The sequence below is a fragment of the Mustela erminea genome, chromosome 15 (genome assembly GCF_009829155.1).
Source record: "Mustela erminea isolate mMusErm1 chromosome 15, mMusErm1.Pri, whole genome shotgun sequence".
Classification (NCBI taxonomy): domain Eukaryota; kingdom Metazoa; phylum Chordata; class Mammalia; order Carnivora; family Mustelidae; genus Mustela; species Mustela erminea.
This window is the reverse complement of record NC_045628.1, coordinates 6255060-6270999: the sequence shown is the minus strand read 5'-3', so window position 1 is coordinate 6270999 and position 15940 is coordinate 6255060.

Here is a 15940-nt window from a genome sequence, read left to right as displayed (position 1 = left end):
GTAAATGTCTCAACCAAGGCTGCACACACTATGTGGACAACAAAGAACCACCTAAACTTTGGATGTCAGTTACAGCACACGTAAAAATAGTATATCCGCTTCCATATCTTCAGCTCTCATAAAGATGATTTTTCCTACGTATTTTTTCTGGATGCCATCTTCATTCAATAAAAAAACACATTTCTGAAGCATGAGTGTGGGTTGCTCTTTATGCCAGCCAGTAATTCGCATCATCTGCAAAAAACATGTTTGTGTCCTTCAACACCCTGTAGAGATGAAAGGAAAGAATTTGTGTGCTAAAAGGGCTTCATGTGCCCAAATCATGCAAATTCACTCTGCCACTTCCCAAGATTTGCAGATGTGTGTAGATTGCTTCTGTTTTTTGTTTGTTTTGTTTTGTTTTGTTTTTAAGAGTAGGTATACAATGGTATGAATTTCAAATCAGCTTTGGTCCCACCTCTTGGTTCTGAAATACCGTTCTTCAAATGATGAGAACTGATGTATTACTGAGACATTGTGAAATTTTGAATGGAGTTTAATCTTCCATTTTAATCTTTTACGAGGTGACAGGATAAAAATAAATGACAAATGCAAAAGATGTGTGTCGGTATGTCTGCACACATGTTTATATAACATAGACATATATGACACAGCGACAGGCATCAAACCTCTGGGAGCAGTAGAGTGACTTGAAAGAAACCTTCAGATTTGGCGAAGAATAAGAAAGAAATTGTATTTCACGAAATCTAAACAACATCAAAGGGTTTTACAAAGTGTCTGGTCCATAGAAGACAATTACGTGTTTTTTTATTATCACAAAATCCGGGGATGACTCTCTCTGGAAGCACATGGAATTAAGAGGGTCGGTTAGGCCATTGTTTTATTTAGTTTTTTTTACTTATTTTTTTAATATATTATCATATAATGACTTCACCCATTTGAAGGGAAATCACCTTTCTAAGATACCAGAGAAGCATTTAATTCTATGAAAGAAGTGTTTTGGAAAATATCCACATCTTGGAAATAAACTGTCACTCTGTCTCCCAGTGGGTCTGTGGTGGCCCTACAAGTCACAGCCCCTTCCTTAACAAATACGAAATGAGAGAATGCCGTGGGGTTTAAAAGGCACTCCAGAGAAAAATCACGAGACCATGGTGCTTGAGTAAAAGCAGGATCGACAGCGTGCACACTGGTGAGAAATGCAACAGCTGGTCATGAGGATGGATATGCACGACTTCTGACTGCCCAGGAGCGGCCCTGGCCCAAGCAAAAGATCCTAACCCCTCTGTGTTTCTTTCCCCCCAAAACAATTAAAATACAGTGGAATCCCCTTTTCATAGAACCTACATGAGTAGGTTCTTTCCTGCCTTCTCCTGTGTAGACATTCACACTGTTCAGCAACTTTCTGGACCATGAATAAAATCCACAAAGCTGACTGTAGCCCACAATGTGCTCTTTGTAACTGGAAACGAGTTTTGAGGGAACACGTGGCAGGGAAGGCACACTGAGTGGCTCACAATGGATGACGGTCTTCTCTCTGGCCCAGAGTACACCTACTCTCCAGTTTTCTGCAGGAATCCCCAAGCACCCCCACGGCACCCCTTCCCTGGGACGGGCAAGCAGAAGCCATAAGCAAAGGCCAGAGCGGAAGATCATGCCCTTCCTCCAGCTGCCTTCCTTCTGGACTTCTGAGAAACAGTGCATTACGGTCTCAGGGGAGCTGACTCCCCAGAACGGGGCAGGCTGGAGAGAACGGTGGAGAGTCGAAGGGAAGGAGAGGGAGAGAAAGGGAAAGGTGAGTAAAAAGGCTCCCTAGGGATGCTCCCTTCCAGCAGTGGTTCTTGAGCAGCTCTCCTGCTCACTGGGATTTGAATTGGAATCACTTTTACGTGGTGGGGAATGCAAGTCTCTATCCCTCCTTAAAAGTACATAAAAAGTATCAGTAATAAACTGATGAACTTAAACTCATTTTTTTCTTCTTTTTTATTTTTACTGATACCTGTAATACCCCTCTACATTTAACTCTTGTTCATGGGATGGGCTCACTTAACCCTATGTCAAAAACTGTGAGTTTATCTTGAAAACATACCTTTTCTAATGGTGTCACCAGTGAGGAACTCCTCAGTTCATTGCTAAATATTCAATAATAAAATAGTCAATATTACTCCAGTGACAGACTCTTTCACTCTAAGAATATTAAAGACAGAAGATATCGCAGGGGAAAAAAATGGTAATTTGGAGTGTCTCTTCAAATTCAACAGGAATTTGACAAACATTTCATGCCACACTATTTTGGGGCTAAATATTGTTATTGAATATTTTTGGTCTTCTAAAGCTAAACCTTTCTTTGCCAAAAATGTCAACCACCTCATTTAAGCATTTTTTTTTTTTTAAACCATCTTTCTTTCTTTCTAGCATGTCCTCAAAGACTTCTGGCCTAAAATAGAAATGTACAGAAATCTCTTCCAAGAATTCTTTCTCAGAAGCACAAGTCTCACCTGCTGCTTCCCTTTTCACCCCAAGCTCTCTTAGTCTCTGAGGCTTTAATTTATTCTCTCTTTCAGTTGTTCCTAGATGACTAAGGACCACCTGAGCACCAAGCCAAGGGCCTCCTCTAGGCCATCATTACACTTGGGCCTCTACGGCAGCTCCCATGGCAATGTTAAGTCAGTCTCCTACAAATCTCACCAGCTTTGGTCTCCATGGTTTGTAAATTTCCCAGTTTATCTTGTCTCACTTTTTTCAACTTCCTCTTGCAGACTTTACTAGTCTTTCTACCCCCAAATAGGGGATCCCCCACATTTTACTTTCTATATGCTAATTCACTCAGTGAGTATATCTATGACTTTACATTTATGTGTCTGGTATCCCTGCCCCATCTATCAAACCATCCAGGCAGAAATCCTCTTGGATAATAACTGATTATTATCCAAACCCAATTATCACCCCAAACCCAATGTGTTCCAATGTCAACTCGTCATCTTTCTCCAAAAACTGGCTTCCCTTTAAAATGAACAATTTCTGCCTATGGAGTTATTGCTCTTTTAAGTTCATTTTGGAATTATCATTCTTTTTTTTAAATTAAATTTATTTATTTTCAGCATAACAGTATTCATTATTTTTGCACCACACCCAGTGCTACATGCAATCTGTGCCCTCTATAATACCCACCACCTGGTACCCCAACCTCCCACCCCCCCGCCCCTTCAAAACCCTCAGATTGTTTTTCAGAGTCCATAGTCTCTCATGGTTCACCTCCCCTTCCAATTTCCCCCAACTCCCTTCTCCTCTCTAACTCCCCATGTCCTCCATGCTATTTGTTATGCTCCACAAATAAGTGAAACCGTATGATAATTGACTCTCTCTGCTTGACTTCCATCTTTCCCCTCAATAACCTTATCCCGACCTATTTATATTTTTATTTTCTTCTTTAAAAAATGATCTGTGTTGGGGCACCTGGGTGGCTCAGATAGTTAGGTGTCCAACTCTTGATCTCAGTTCAGGCTGTGATCTCCAGGTCCTGGGATAAAGCCCAGCATCACAGTCTACTTGAGACTCTCTCTCTCCCTCTGCCCCACCCCCATTCACACTCTCCTGTGCTTTTTCCCTCTGCCCCCCCAAAACAAAACAAAACAAAACAAAAAAAGATTTGTGTTGAACCATTTCTATTTCTACAGCTATAGCCTCATAAGTGATTACCATAGTTCTGTAATTCTGCATTAAATTATTACATGATTCTCCTGCCAGAAACACTTTGCCTTCCAAAACCTACCAGTCTTCCCTCAGTAACCTGGCAGTGCCTCCTAGATCCTACTGTTTCAATTCTAAATCCTCCCTTATGCGAATGAAGCATGCTCTCAGCTAAGGTTGTTCTGATTCTGTGTGGTTAAAAATTGTCACACTGGAAATAAACACAGTAGAGTCTTTATTATATGTCTTTACACATGCTATTTTTTAGAAACTTTTTTTTTTTTGGTTGTGTGATAATTTCATATGCTTCTGTATAAAAACGATTAATTACCATAAATCTAATTTCTGTTTCAATGACTCAATCCTTGTATCTCTTAGCAGTTTCACAGTTAGTTCCTGTGAAGAAGAAAACCAGCCTCTTCATCTCTGTTTATCATTTTTATTTCATTATCTTCATAACCCTTTCCCTAAACCACACACAAAACCTAGAGCATCTCCCATTATTTCTTCGGCTCAATCACTAGGCAAGGATGTAATTCAGGAGCCACCAACGTATTTTAATGCTTTCAACTGTTTTCTTTTACCACAGTCTGATGTGAATGTCACTCCGCCTACCAATCAGTCCGTCCTTCGTCTTCCTGGTCTCGTTCCCAGGGCCACTGACGCCAGCCCTCCATTTCCCCCACTACTCCCACATACCTTTCTCTGAAAGCTCAAGCTGCCCGCTCAAGCAGTTCCCTTCTCTCCTGTCAGCCTCTTTTAACACATTGCCTCCTGAGCTGACTTTGTTCTGCTCTCATTACTTCAATCACCTGCATTACCGAACTTAAATCCAGATGGATTTACTTACAGGCTCTTACATTTTCATCTTGCTCACTCCTTTATTGGCTCCTTCCATACCTAAAACCCCTTGAATAAAGGCTCTCTTGTAATTAACTAGAAGTAAGTTAAAGTAAAGGAGGCTCATTGGTTTATTTAATCTAGTATACAATATCAGAGCCTATTATTAACTCAATAAATAACATACAATACTAGAAATAGCCTCAGGTTAATAGTATTCTAGAAGATTAGAGATAGATGTCCTCAAATAAGTATACCCTTATGTCAAAAAAGATAAGATATTCACATTTAAGGAACACTGCCCACAGGTTATTCCATCCAAAGGAGGATAAGCAAATGTGTTTTGCAGAAGGGTTGCTCCTCCCCAGCTCCTGGGGCTCTCGCATCCAGATGCTATACCACGGCCCCCAACCCAGCATGTTTCAGACTGCATATCAGCTAATGAAACAGATTGTCCTAAGGCTCATGGCATTTCCTGTTGGCAGTCTAAACATTTTTGTAAACCAAATGCTCAGATGAGTGGGTTAAATACAGCCTCAGCGTGAGTGTGGCAACAGAGAAGACCCACTACGAAAACATCTAAATTTGTAGAAGAATGTGGTTTCTACTTGGAAAATCTGGCTTTCTATGAAACAACAACCAGTTTGAATACTTTCATCACAATGTGACTTATCTGTGTTCCCAAAAAGCACACTGCATTTTTATACTGGGGAATTTAACTCTTTGTATTATGATGAGATTAGTATATATAGGTCGTCCTCTAATTTTTTTTTTAAGATTGTATTTATTCATATTTGAAGAGAGAGAGAGAGAGATTCAGAGAGAGAGAGGAGAGGGACACTGGGGAGAGGGAGGGACAAACAGACTCAGACCTGAGCACGGAGTCTGATGCTGGGCTCCGTCTCAGGACCCAGAGATCATGCCCTGACCTGAAATCAAGAGCCTGATGCTTAACTGACTGAGCCACCTGGGTGCCCATTCCCTACCAGTTTTTCTTTATTGTGGTACCTTGAGTTGTTCACCTAAATTTTTCCAGACATCTTAGGTATCCAATGCATGCTTTATAAATGAAAGAGAAAGGCAAGTATTTGTAATTGACTTTTCTCTATGGAAACTTCTGAATTACTGTTCATTTTACCCCATTAAAAAATGATACCCTGGGCGCCTGGGTGGCTCAGTGGGTTAAGCCGCTGCCTTCGGCTCGGGTCGTGATCTCAGAGTCCTGGGATCGAGTCCCGCATCGGACTCTCTGCTCAGCAGGGAGCCCGCTTCCCTCTCTCTCTCTCTGCCTGCCTCTCCATCTACGTGTGATTTCTCTCTGTCAAATAAATAAATAAAATCTTGAAAAAAAAATGATACCAGCTATGCAAGGCTATCCTCTCCAAAGAACACTGACATAAGATTTGTTGACATGACTTTAGTCACTAGTCATTTTCAGATGCTATCCAAAAATATCTCCAGCCTGTATCTTTAATTTGAGCTTGGAATCATATATCTAACTGCCTAACCTAATCTCAGTTTGGACATCATTGATATTGACAACTGGACACATTAGGTTCTCCAACACCTCCTCCAATCTGTGCTATCAAAGTGGAGTGATTGGTACCTCTATCTACGAAGTGACTCAAGTCACAAACCATATGTTTCCTTACTCCTCCTTCCTCCTGGTTCCTCAAGTTCACATAATCACTAAATTGTACCCTAAGGGCTTATCCATTCATGTCTCCACGTTCTTGCTGGCCCTATCCTAGTCTAGACCAAAAAACCATTTCCCACTACAGTAATTACTCTCCTATCTGTCTTCATTCTCATTTCCAACCATTCTCTGTACCACACTCTCTACACTTTCTAAAAATGATAACACAACTGTCATTATTTATCTTAAAACCATACATGTTCCTCCATGAACTAGCCCTTACCTCTCACACTGTATTTCTGACTATTACCCAATAACTCTCAGTACCTAGATTTCTATTGCCAAGTAAGTCTCAGTATCTTTTAGTATCTCAAAAAGAGCATGTAGAGCATGTTTTCTTTGACTTCTGGGCCTTCTCATTTTTTTTTTTTTTTCCTGATTAAAATCTCCACTACTTCATCCTTCTTTCAAACTAATCAGTCTTCAGTTTTTGGCTGAGACATGACTTCCTACAGAAAGCTTTTCTTGATTCCTGAAGTCTAGGTTCAGTACCCTTACTATGCGTACTCTTTGACCTGGTACTTTCCTCATCAGAGTACTGATGCTTTAGTGCCTCTTTGTATGCCAAATTACTCGAAATCAGTGAACAGCAATGACAGTGTCATAGTTACATAAGTACTACTCTTTGAAGAGCCAAGTGGGAAATAAATATGTATTTTCATTTTTATACAACCTTTTGGTTTTCTTGGAATTTCTAATTGCCTATCATTTTTTCCTTCCTTCCTTCCTTCTTCAATTTCTCTTTTTACATTATTGCCTTTTGTCATATCAGCTATTTATGCAACATCGTTATACAGTCAAGCATCTTACAATATTGTTCTTTGATATTTTTAGAGGCCTCACTCCTAAGAGCCTTTTAACGTCTCCTTCAAACTACACTGATTCTTCAACTGCTATTACCATGGGATTTCCCTTATTCATTTTCCTAATTGGCTTCCACTTTTTTCTATATCCCATATCCCACTCTTTTCTTAGTTTGTGTCTCTGTTTTGCTATACCATTCTAAACTCATTATCTAAGAAAATTTTGGTAGAAAATAAATTTCCAAAATTTTCCATATTATGAAGATATTATACTGGATTGATAATGTAACTGGAGGATGAAAATAATTTCTTCTCCAAAATTTTGAACACATTCCTCTACTACCTTTGAGCTTCCAGTATTTCTGGTAAGAACTTTTAAAATTTTATATGGAAATATTAGGTTTACAAAATAGTTTCAAAGATAGTATAAAGCATTCACATATACTCTTTTCCCCAATTTTCCCTAATGTTTTCATCCTACATAACAGTGTTGCACTTATTACAACTAAAAAATCAACATGGCGGAGGGGGGCACCTAGGTGGCTCAGTCAGTTAACTGTTCAACTCCTGATACTAGCTCAGGTCATGATCTCACGATAATGAGATTGAGCCCCACTTCTGGCTCCATGCTGGGTATGGAAGCTGCTTAAGGTTCTTTCTCTCCCTCTGCTTTTCTTTGTTCTGGGATCCCATTCAGGATATTGCATTGCATTTAGACTTCATGTCTTCTTAGTCTTTCCCAACTGGAGATGGATCCCCACTCTTTCATTGTTTTTCAAAGCCTGGAATTTTTGAAAAGTACTGGTAAGGCATTTGTAAAAATATACTTCAATGGTGTCTTGGCAGGCATTTTCTCATGATTAGAATTGGGTTGTGGATTTGCTAGAAGAATGCCAGAGGTAAAGTGTCCCTCTCTTCTAGAAAAAATGTTGATGGAAGTCTAATTCTAACCTCTTGCAGACAACCAGATTTTCCTTTGTGGGTATTTTCTGTGATTTCAAGTGATATTCCCATATAAGGATCTTTACATTCATTGTCCTTAGTAAATTATCTGTGATGTGATTGTATTTTTAAGCTTTGGAAAATTCTGTTATTTCTTCTCTGATTATTTCCTTCTTTATCTCTACCCTTACTTAATCTTATTTATAGGAGCATTTATTGGTTGTTTGCTTATACTGTATCTTGAGTTGCTTCCTCTTTAAGTAAATTCATCTTGAGGATAACTCATTAAAAGGAATTGTCTGTTACATATCTTTACCCAAAAATTAAGAAGTGAAACAAACATATTTTTTCTTTCTGATCTCCACACATTCAAAACTGAAATACAGAGAGGCATAATTTTGGCATCCTTTTCTTCTCCTTTATATAATTATATTTAAAAAATTCTTTGTCCTATTTTGGCCTCTGAATACTTGAAAGCAATGACTCATAATTTTCAGCATTCTTCATCTCCTTCTGTCCCACAGCTGACAGGGTGGGCATACTGTATGTATGCCTTGGCTTTCTCTCCACAATCTTAAAGGGATGGGAGCCAAGAGTGTGGTCTTTCTGACACCAGACACTGTAAGCAAAGTGTGGCTGTGTTTTCTCTGGCGAATGGAAAGATGGACTACAGTTGACATTGACAAGATGAGTTTCAGTTACCAGCTGCTCAGCTGGGTCATTTGGGTTCCCGTAAGGTTCCCCACCACTGGTATGAGGTAATGTTTCCTTTGTCATCAACAACACTTTTCACAACCAAGTTTTAGACCGTTAGATAAAAGCTAATTTTATGATTTTCATTTCCTCATTAAAATAGGTCATATGCAGAAAATGCAAATTGGAGACTGTCTTCCAGATTTTCATGTTGTGGTTTACTCTGGCTTCCCTAGTCCATATTGAGTTACTTCAAAAAACATTTTTAGCTGAAATTCTAGAGTCCCTTTCAAAAATCAGTCCATCAAATACATACAACTTGCTAGGCAAATTAGGGATTTTTGGTCTAATATGAATCTTAGTTCTTGTAACTAGAGCCAACAACAGATTTTTTTTCAGCTAATTCAAGAAAATTGAGAGGCTGTTTAGCCAGATTATACAATGTACCTGTACCACCCTTTGTCCCTCAAACTGCCATCTAGCTTTAACTTTATTCATATTTGTACTTCCATAATAATGTGGGAAATGTGTTAATTTTCCCCCTCCTTGAAGCACTGTTTAAAAAAAAATTAAAAAGTGAGAGAATTCAAACAAATGGCTAAAATGATACTTTAGATTATTCATGGATCATAGTAACTACCTATCAATATTAATGACTACAAATGAAACTGTTTATTTTTATTTTGTGCAATAAGTCTGGGTAAATACCTGGAAAGAAGACCATTTTATTAGTTAAAATGATACTCCACAGACTTTCCGAAACTACTCAATTTATAAACACTTGCTGCCAATATAGCACTTTTTTTTAATTTATTTATTTATTTTTATTTTTATTTTTTTTTATTTCCAGCATAACAGTATTCATTATTTTTGCACCACACCCAGTGCTACATGCAATCCGTGCCCTCTATAATACCCACCACCTGGTACCCCAACCTCCCACCCCCCATCCCTTCAAAACCCTCAGATTGTTTTTCAGAGTCCATAGTCTCTCATGGTTCACCTCCCCTATAGCACTTATTTTAAAGTGTAACTTATCCTGGGACATAAATATGCAAAAGCTATACCTGGATATGAAGAAGGAGGCACCTGAGTGTCTCAAGGAAGCCTTCCTCCTGTTTTGTACTCAGAAGCCAAGCAAGTTACTGGGTTATTTTATCTCAGACTTGTCCCTACTCCTTATGCTTTAGCTGACTGAGCTCAACATTTGCACTATCAGACTCTACTCACTGGATACCTAAGGCTCTAGGAAAGTTTAAATTCTTTTGAGACCAAAATAAATGTTAATACCTGACAAGATTTATTTATTTGGTCTAAAGTAAATCTAGAATGTAAGTTCTTTAAAGTTTAGATGTTTTATTTGTTTAAGAAATGTGGGGGATTTCCATGTCCATGAATGTGCAGTGTTACATGGTAGGGAAAATGTATGTTTTAAAGTATGTTAGATCTGTAATTAGCCTTAGTTCTTTTATAGATATTTGAAAAACTATGAAAAAAAAGTTGCATAATTTCAAATCTCTCTTCCCAAGTATAAATGGGGCTATTTGTATGTATTCAAAAGTTTGTTAAGGACATTTATTAAGGATATGTAAAATTAAGTGTCTTGTGCTATCTGGCATTTAGAATTGTTCAATAATTATAGCTATTGTTTTTTAATCATAAAATGATAAAAAAAGAACATGCATCTCCATTCTTGATAAAATAAATAATATAAAAAACACATATATTTCTCCCAGAATATTAATAAATACTAAGATTAAAATTGAAATAAAATTGCCTAATAAAGAAATATGAGTGTGAAATGAAATCATTTTAAATATTCACACTTTGAAAGAGCAGGCTTCTGAGAAGCTACAGCAGAATTCTTATGCCTCGTAAATAATATATACTCTGTAGGCATTAGAGTTCTCAGCCCTTTTTGTCTCCCTTTGTCTGTGACGATATACTAGGTAAACACTACCATTTCCCCTTCACGTCTTCCTCTGTTCCCTTCATTCTAACAACGACCTGTAACTACAAGAAAAATTACTGTCAGGTAAAAGCCTTTTTAATAGATACTGCAATGAAAATTATAATTACTTTAAAGCAGTAAAATTGTAATCCTAACAAGTAAGACTCAGAAATGTTCTTCCTAAACATTCCTTTAACTTCTCAGTGATATTTTCTGAAGCTCTGAAAGTTTCTCCTTTTAAATAAAGAACTGACATATAAAATATATCCACTCTCCCACTACAGATAAGAGCCACTTTAATCCCATATTTTATTATTATAGGGATAGATAAATGGAAAGATAAATGATGTCAAGCACTCAAATGATCAGACCTATAAAGGGCTAGATATGGGAAGTCATAATTTTCCATACCTCTCCAACATGCAGCCTATTAACACTCCACAGAATAAAATGCAAAGACACAACTCTCAGAATTAAGGTTAAAATTTTCTTTTTTATTTGAGTGAACACAGAGCTATGTCCTCACAGCTGGCTCTCACTACACACTGCTGATACTGGATTTGTCTAGGTGACATTTAATATTCAGCTCCTGGAGGGCTGGGAAAGGTACATTGCTAAATCGTGTGAAGCTAACTCCTCCATAAAAACAAGAGTTAACATTTTATTTTAAAATTATGTGTGTGCCAGCTGTGCTAATTGCTCTACATAGATCATTTAATTCAATCCATTCCACACCTTCATGTTTTATGTATTTTTAACCCCTTACTCTACATATGGAATCCAAAGTTTAAAAAAGGCTAGGTTATTTGCACAACGATGTGCATTCATAACAGCATTCACAACAGCTGAAAGGTGGAAGCCACCCACGTGTCCATCCACCGATGACAGATGAATGGATAAGCAAAATGTGGTTTGTGGTATATGCATACAAGGGAATATTATTCAGCCTTAAAAAGTAATAAGAAAGTTCTGATACATACGACAAGGCGGACGAACTCTGACGACACTCTGCTAAGTGAGATTAGATAAATACTGCACGATTCTAGTGAGGTGAGGTACTTAGAGTCATCAAGCTCATAAAGACAGAATAGAATGGTGGTGTCCAGGGGCCAGGGTAGGAAGACCATGGACCTGTTGTTTAAAATGGACACCACATGAGGCACCTGGGTGGCTCAGTGGGTTAAGCCTCTGTCTTCAGCTCAGGTCATGATCTCAGGGTCCTGGGATCGAGCCCTGCATCGGGCTCTCTGCTCAGCAGGGGGCCTGCTTCCCTTCCTCTCTCTCTGCCTGCCTCTCTGCCTACTTGTGATCTCTCTCTGTCAAATAAATAAATAAAAATCTTTAAAAAATAAAATAAAATAAAATGGACACCACAGTTTCATTTTTGTAAAATGAATGGTTCTGGAGATGAATGGAGGTGGCAGTTGTACCATAATACGTGTGTACTGAATCTCACTGAACTATGCACTTAAAAATGGCTGATACAATAGCTTTCATATTATGTGCATGTTATCAAAATTTTCAAAATTGGGGGGAAAAGGCTAAACAACCTAAGCATACACAATCAGCACTCAGGCCATCTAAAAGTCGTACCCACCTCAACATCCTGGTTTATGCTGTCTTTCTGTAGATAATGCATTGCCCTGGGCTTAAGAGGGTGTTCTCCAAGCATCTGCAAGTACATCTTTTTCCTTGGAGTCTTTGAAAGAAACTTGGCTCTCTGGTAAGCCAGAAAAATTTTTGAAAATACTTTGAATATTGCCTTTTTATTTTGTCGTGCCTACTTGAACTGCATACCAAAGGCTGCCTGTTTATCAGTGAGTTTTTACTACAAACTATGATCCAGAAGATTACACTGAATTGTTTAGGTTTTAAAACTCTGCTTTATCCTTGATTATCCAAAACACTATTTTACCTCCATCCAATGAATACTACTGGTTGCCTACTGTGTACCAGGCACCGACGCCGATATAAGGTAAAGGTAATGCTTATGGTCTAATAGAGAATATAGACGGTGAAGAAAAGGAACCCCAAAGGTCATTCAGCTCACCCTGGAGGGAGGGAGAAGGAACATGCTCCAGATTTGCTGACACCAGAAGGACATGTCTTGGAGGATGATTAAGGGTGAGCCAGAAGGACAAGGAATTGAAAATAAGCCTAGAGTGAGGCATACGCGGGAGCAAAGGCATGGGCCGGTCTGGTACATTTCTGGAAGTATCAGGGATGCAGTATGATGGCAGGGAAGGCTACCATGAGCGTATGGTACACCATACCATGGGTGTGGTATAGAAGGTAGGCAGGTGAAGATCGGGGGAGCTATGCTAAGAGGTTAGGCTTTGTAATGGACAGAGACCGGATACATTTAAATGAGAAAGTGCCGTTCAAGTCCACGACATACCGCCCTGGCCAACGTGCGCATGAATCCGACCACGGCTCTCCTTCGCTTTATCCCTTAGTACACTTTGGCTGTGTGTCTGGCCAAAGAGAGACTTTTAAAACTAAAACCCAGTGACATGATTTCAACACAGGGAAATTCAACTTAAAAGAAATGAGGGAATGAGCCAGTGGGGGGTGGGGGGGTGGATGCAGGCTGGACGTCTTGTGTTCGCCTCAGAAGGGATGAGGAGGAGGAAGGTGATGCTCAGATGGCTCTTCAATTAGGCCGTCTCCCCTGTGATCAGCTGGACCACCCACCTGCCGTCACAGCGCCCACCCACATCACTGAACAGTGCAGAGAAGAGTCCTTCAGCATACGCAGTGTTTAAGCCTCACTAGCATTTTTAAAGCACCGAACCTTTCTGAAAAGTGTTCGCAAAAAATTAGCTGAAACTCCATCTCTCCGATACCTCCCGTGGCATACGTGTGTCTATAATCTAGAAGGTGCATCGAGAGGGGTGCAAAAGGAATTACGGTGCCCACAAGCTGCACCCCCTTGATAAAAGCCTCTGCTACCCTCGGCCCTTCGTTCCTCTTCTCCTGTACTTTTCTCCTTTGAATAAGCCGGCCTGTTCTCTCCATCATCCACATTTGTGTCTTGTGGTCTCCTCTGACCGGACATATTCCAGAGTATTTTGGCATTTTTCACCAAATGCCTGGAACAGTGCTCTGCACACAGGAGCAGGTTTATGAATATTTACTAGTAAAACGTAGAGCCTTATTCCTAGTTCAAATGCCTGAGCCAGACTCCCACAGTAATGTGAATTTCTCCCTGTAATTTCCACTGTATAGCCAGAAACTGCTGAAAAAAAATTGTATTGTTAATTTTCAGATATTGAATGGACCTCATCATGGTGTGGGGGCAGCAAGGTGGGAAGAGGGAGTGCACTGACCACAGAAGAGAGGTGTGAGGCCCGGAGAAAACCTCCATGTGGGGAACTTCTTACGTAATGTCTGCATTTGTTTTTTGTTGTTGTTTGGGTTTGTTTTCCTTGTTTTTAAAGAGCAGGTGGCTATCTCCTCACATGTAACTAACTTCCAAATCTCCATTTTTTGGGGTGCATACTCTAAAGCTGGTTATTTATTTATTGTCATTCATTCTGTCTTTATCAACAAAAATTACAGTGAAAACAAAGGAAAATCAATGATATTTAAAGGTTAGTATGGAATTCAGACCTAAAAGGTTTTTTTCCTCTTCTTCACATCTATTTATCCAGTTTTATTATTGTCACCTTTTGCATAAGGACACTCTTCAATCAGCTCTCAAAGTTCTCCAGTTTGTGGGGCTTTCTGGCACTCATATTTCCCCCAAACATAATCCTCTCCACCTACACACACACACACACACACACACACACACTTCTGTCTTTAAAGTCCCATGATATTTTATTTATCCTTCTCATATGACTCATCACTCTCTCATCTACTAATGATGTGCTATGATTATTGAGTATGTGCTCTGTATCAACTTCTGCATCATGTACTTTACAAAACATCATTCAACTTAATTATTTGAAATAATTCAGTTAATTGTCCTTATCTTGTGGCCCTTTTTCTGTATGAGGGCATGAGGACAGAATTTATATCTGATTTTTCTTTTCCAAATATGGTAATGCCTTCATATGCATCCTTTCTGAAGCCAAACACATAATTAAATATTTGATGTGTTCCTAAGTGAATAAATGAGTAAGTCTTTAAAAGAGTGTTTGTTTTTTTATTCTTAAACCAAATATTCTACTGGTAAACCTTAAGTTGTGGTTATTCAGAAAGATACAAGTTCTTTATTAGATACATAAATTGGCAACTATTTTCCCCAGTCTGTGGCTTTTCTTTCATTCAGTATCTTTTGAAGATAAGTTTTAATTTTGATGAATTCCAATTTACTTTTTTGGATCATGCTTTTGGTGTAGTAAGGCATCTGTACTTAACTAATTATCAAAATCGCAAAGCACTCTTCTCTTAGAAGTTCCATGGTCTTTAGTTTTACATATAAGTTAATTTGTACATATAAGTTAATTGAGTTAATATTTTATATCTAGCAAAGTATGGATCAGAAGTCATTTTTTTTAGATGTAGATATCCAATTATTTTAACATCATTTCCTTAAGACTGTCCTTTCTATGCTTAACTGTCTGTGAAACGTAAAAAAAAAAAAAAAAAAACAAAAAAACCAAACCAGGTGTCCATATGTATGTGGGTCTATTTCTAGAACATCTGTTCAAGTCCCTTGGACTATTTGTCTGTTTTACCCCAATATATCACCATCATCATTACTATAGTTCTAGAGGAAATCTTAGAATCACATACTGTTAGTTTTCCAACTTGGTTCTTCTTTATCCAAATTATTTTGACTATTTTAGATCCTTTGCATTTCCATATTTTAGAATGTTTATCAATCCCCCTCCCACAAAAGAAAGTCTAGAATTCTGATGAATAAACATAGTTCGGCTTCTTTCCTAACCATTTTTTCTTTTTCTTTCCTGATTTCATAGACTAAGAACTTTTTTCCAGTAAAAATGTTGAGTAGAAATAGTGAGAGCAGATCCTTATTTTGTTGCTCATCTGAGTAAGACAAGATTCAACTTTTTACCACCGAGTATCTTCACTATAGAGCTGCTTTTGTTTTTGAGGACACTTCTCAGAGTAAGTCATTTCCCTTCTAACTTCGCTAAGAGTACTTATCAGGAGTATATTTGGTTTACTGGAATAAAAAATTGTATTGTTAGTTTTCAGATATTAAACTGAACTTCAATCCCTAAGATAAATGCTTTTTGTTCATTATGTATTATGTATTATATTTTGCTACATTACTAGGTTTGATTTGCTAAAATTTTGTTTAGAACTTCTATCTCTTTGTTTTTAAAGAAAATTATTCTTGTTTGCTTTTCT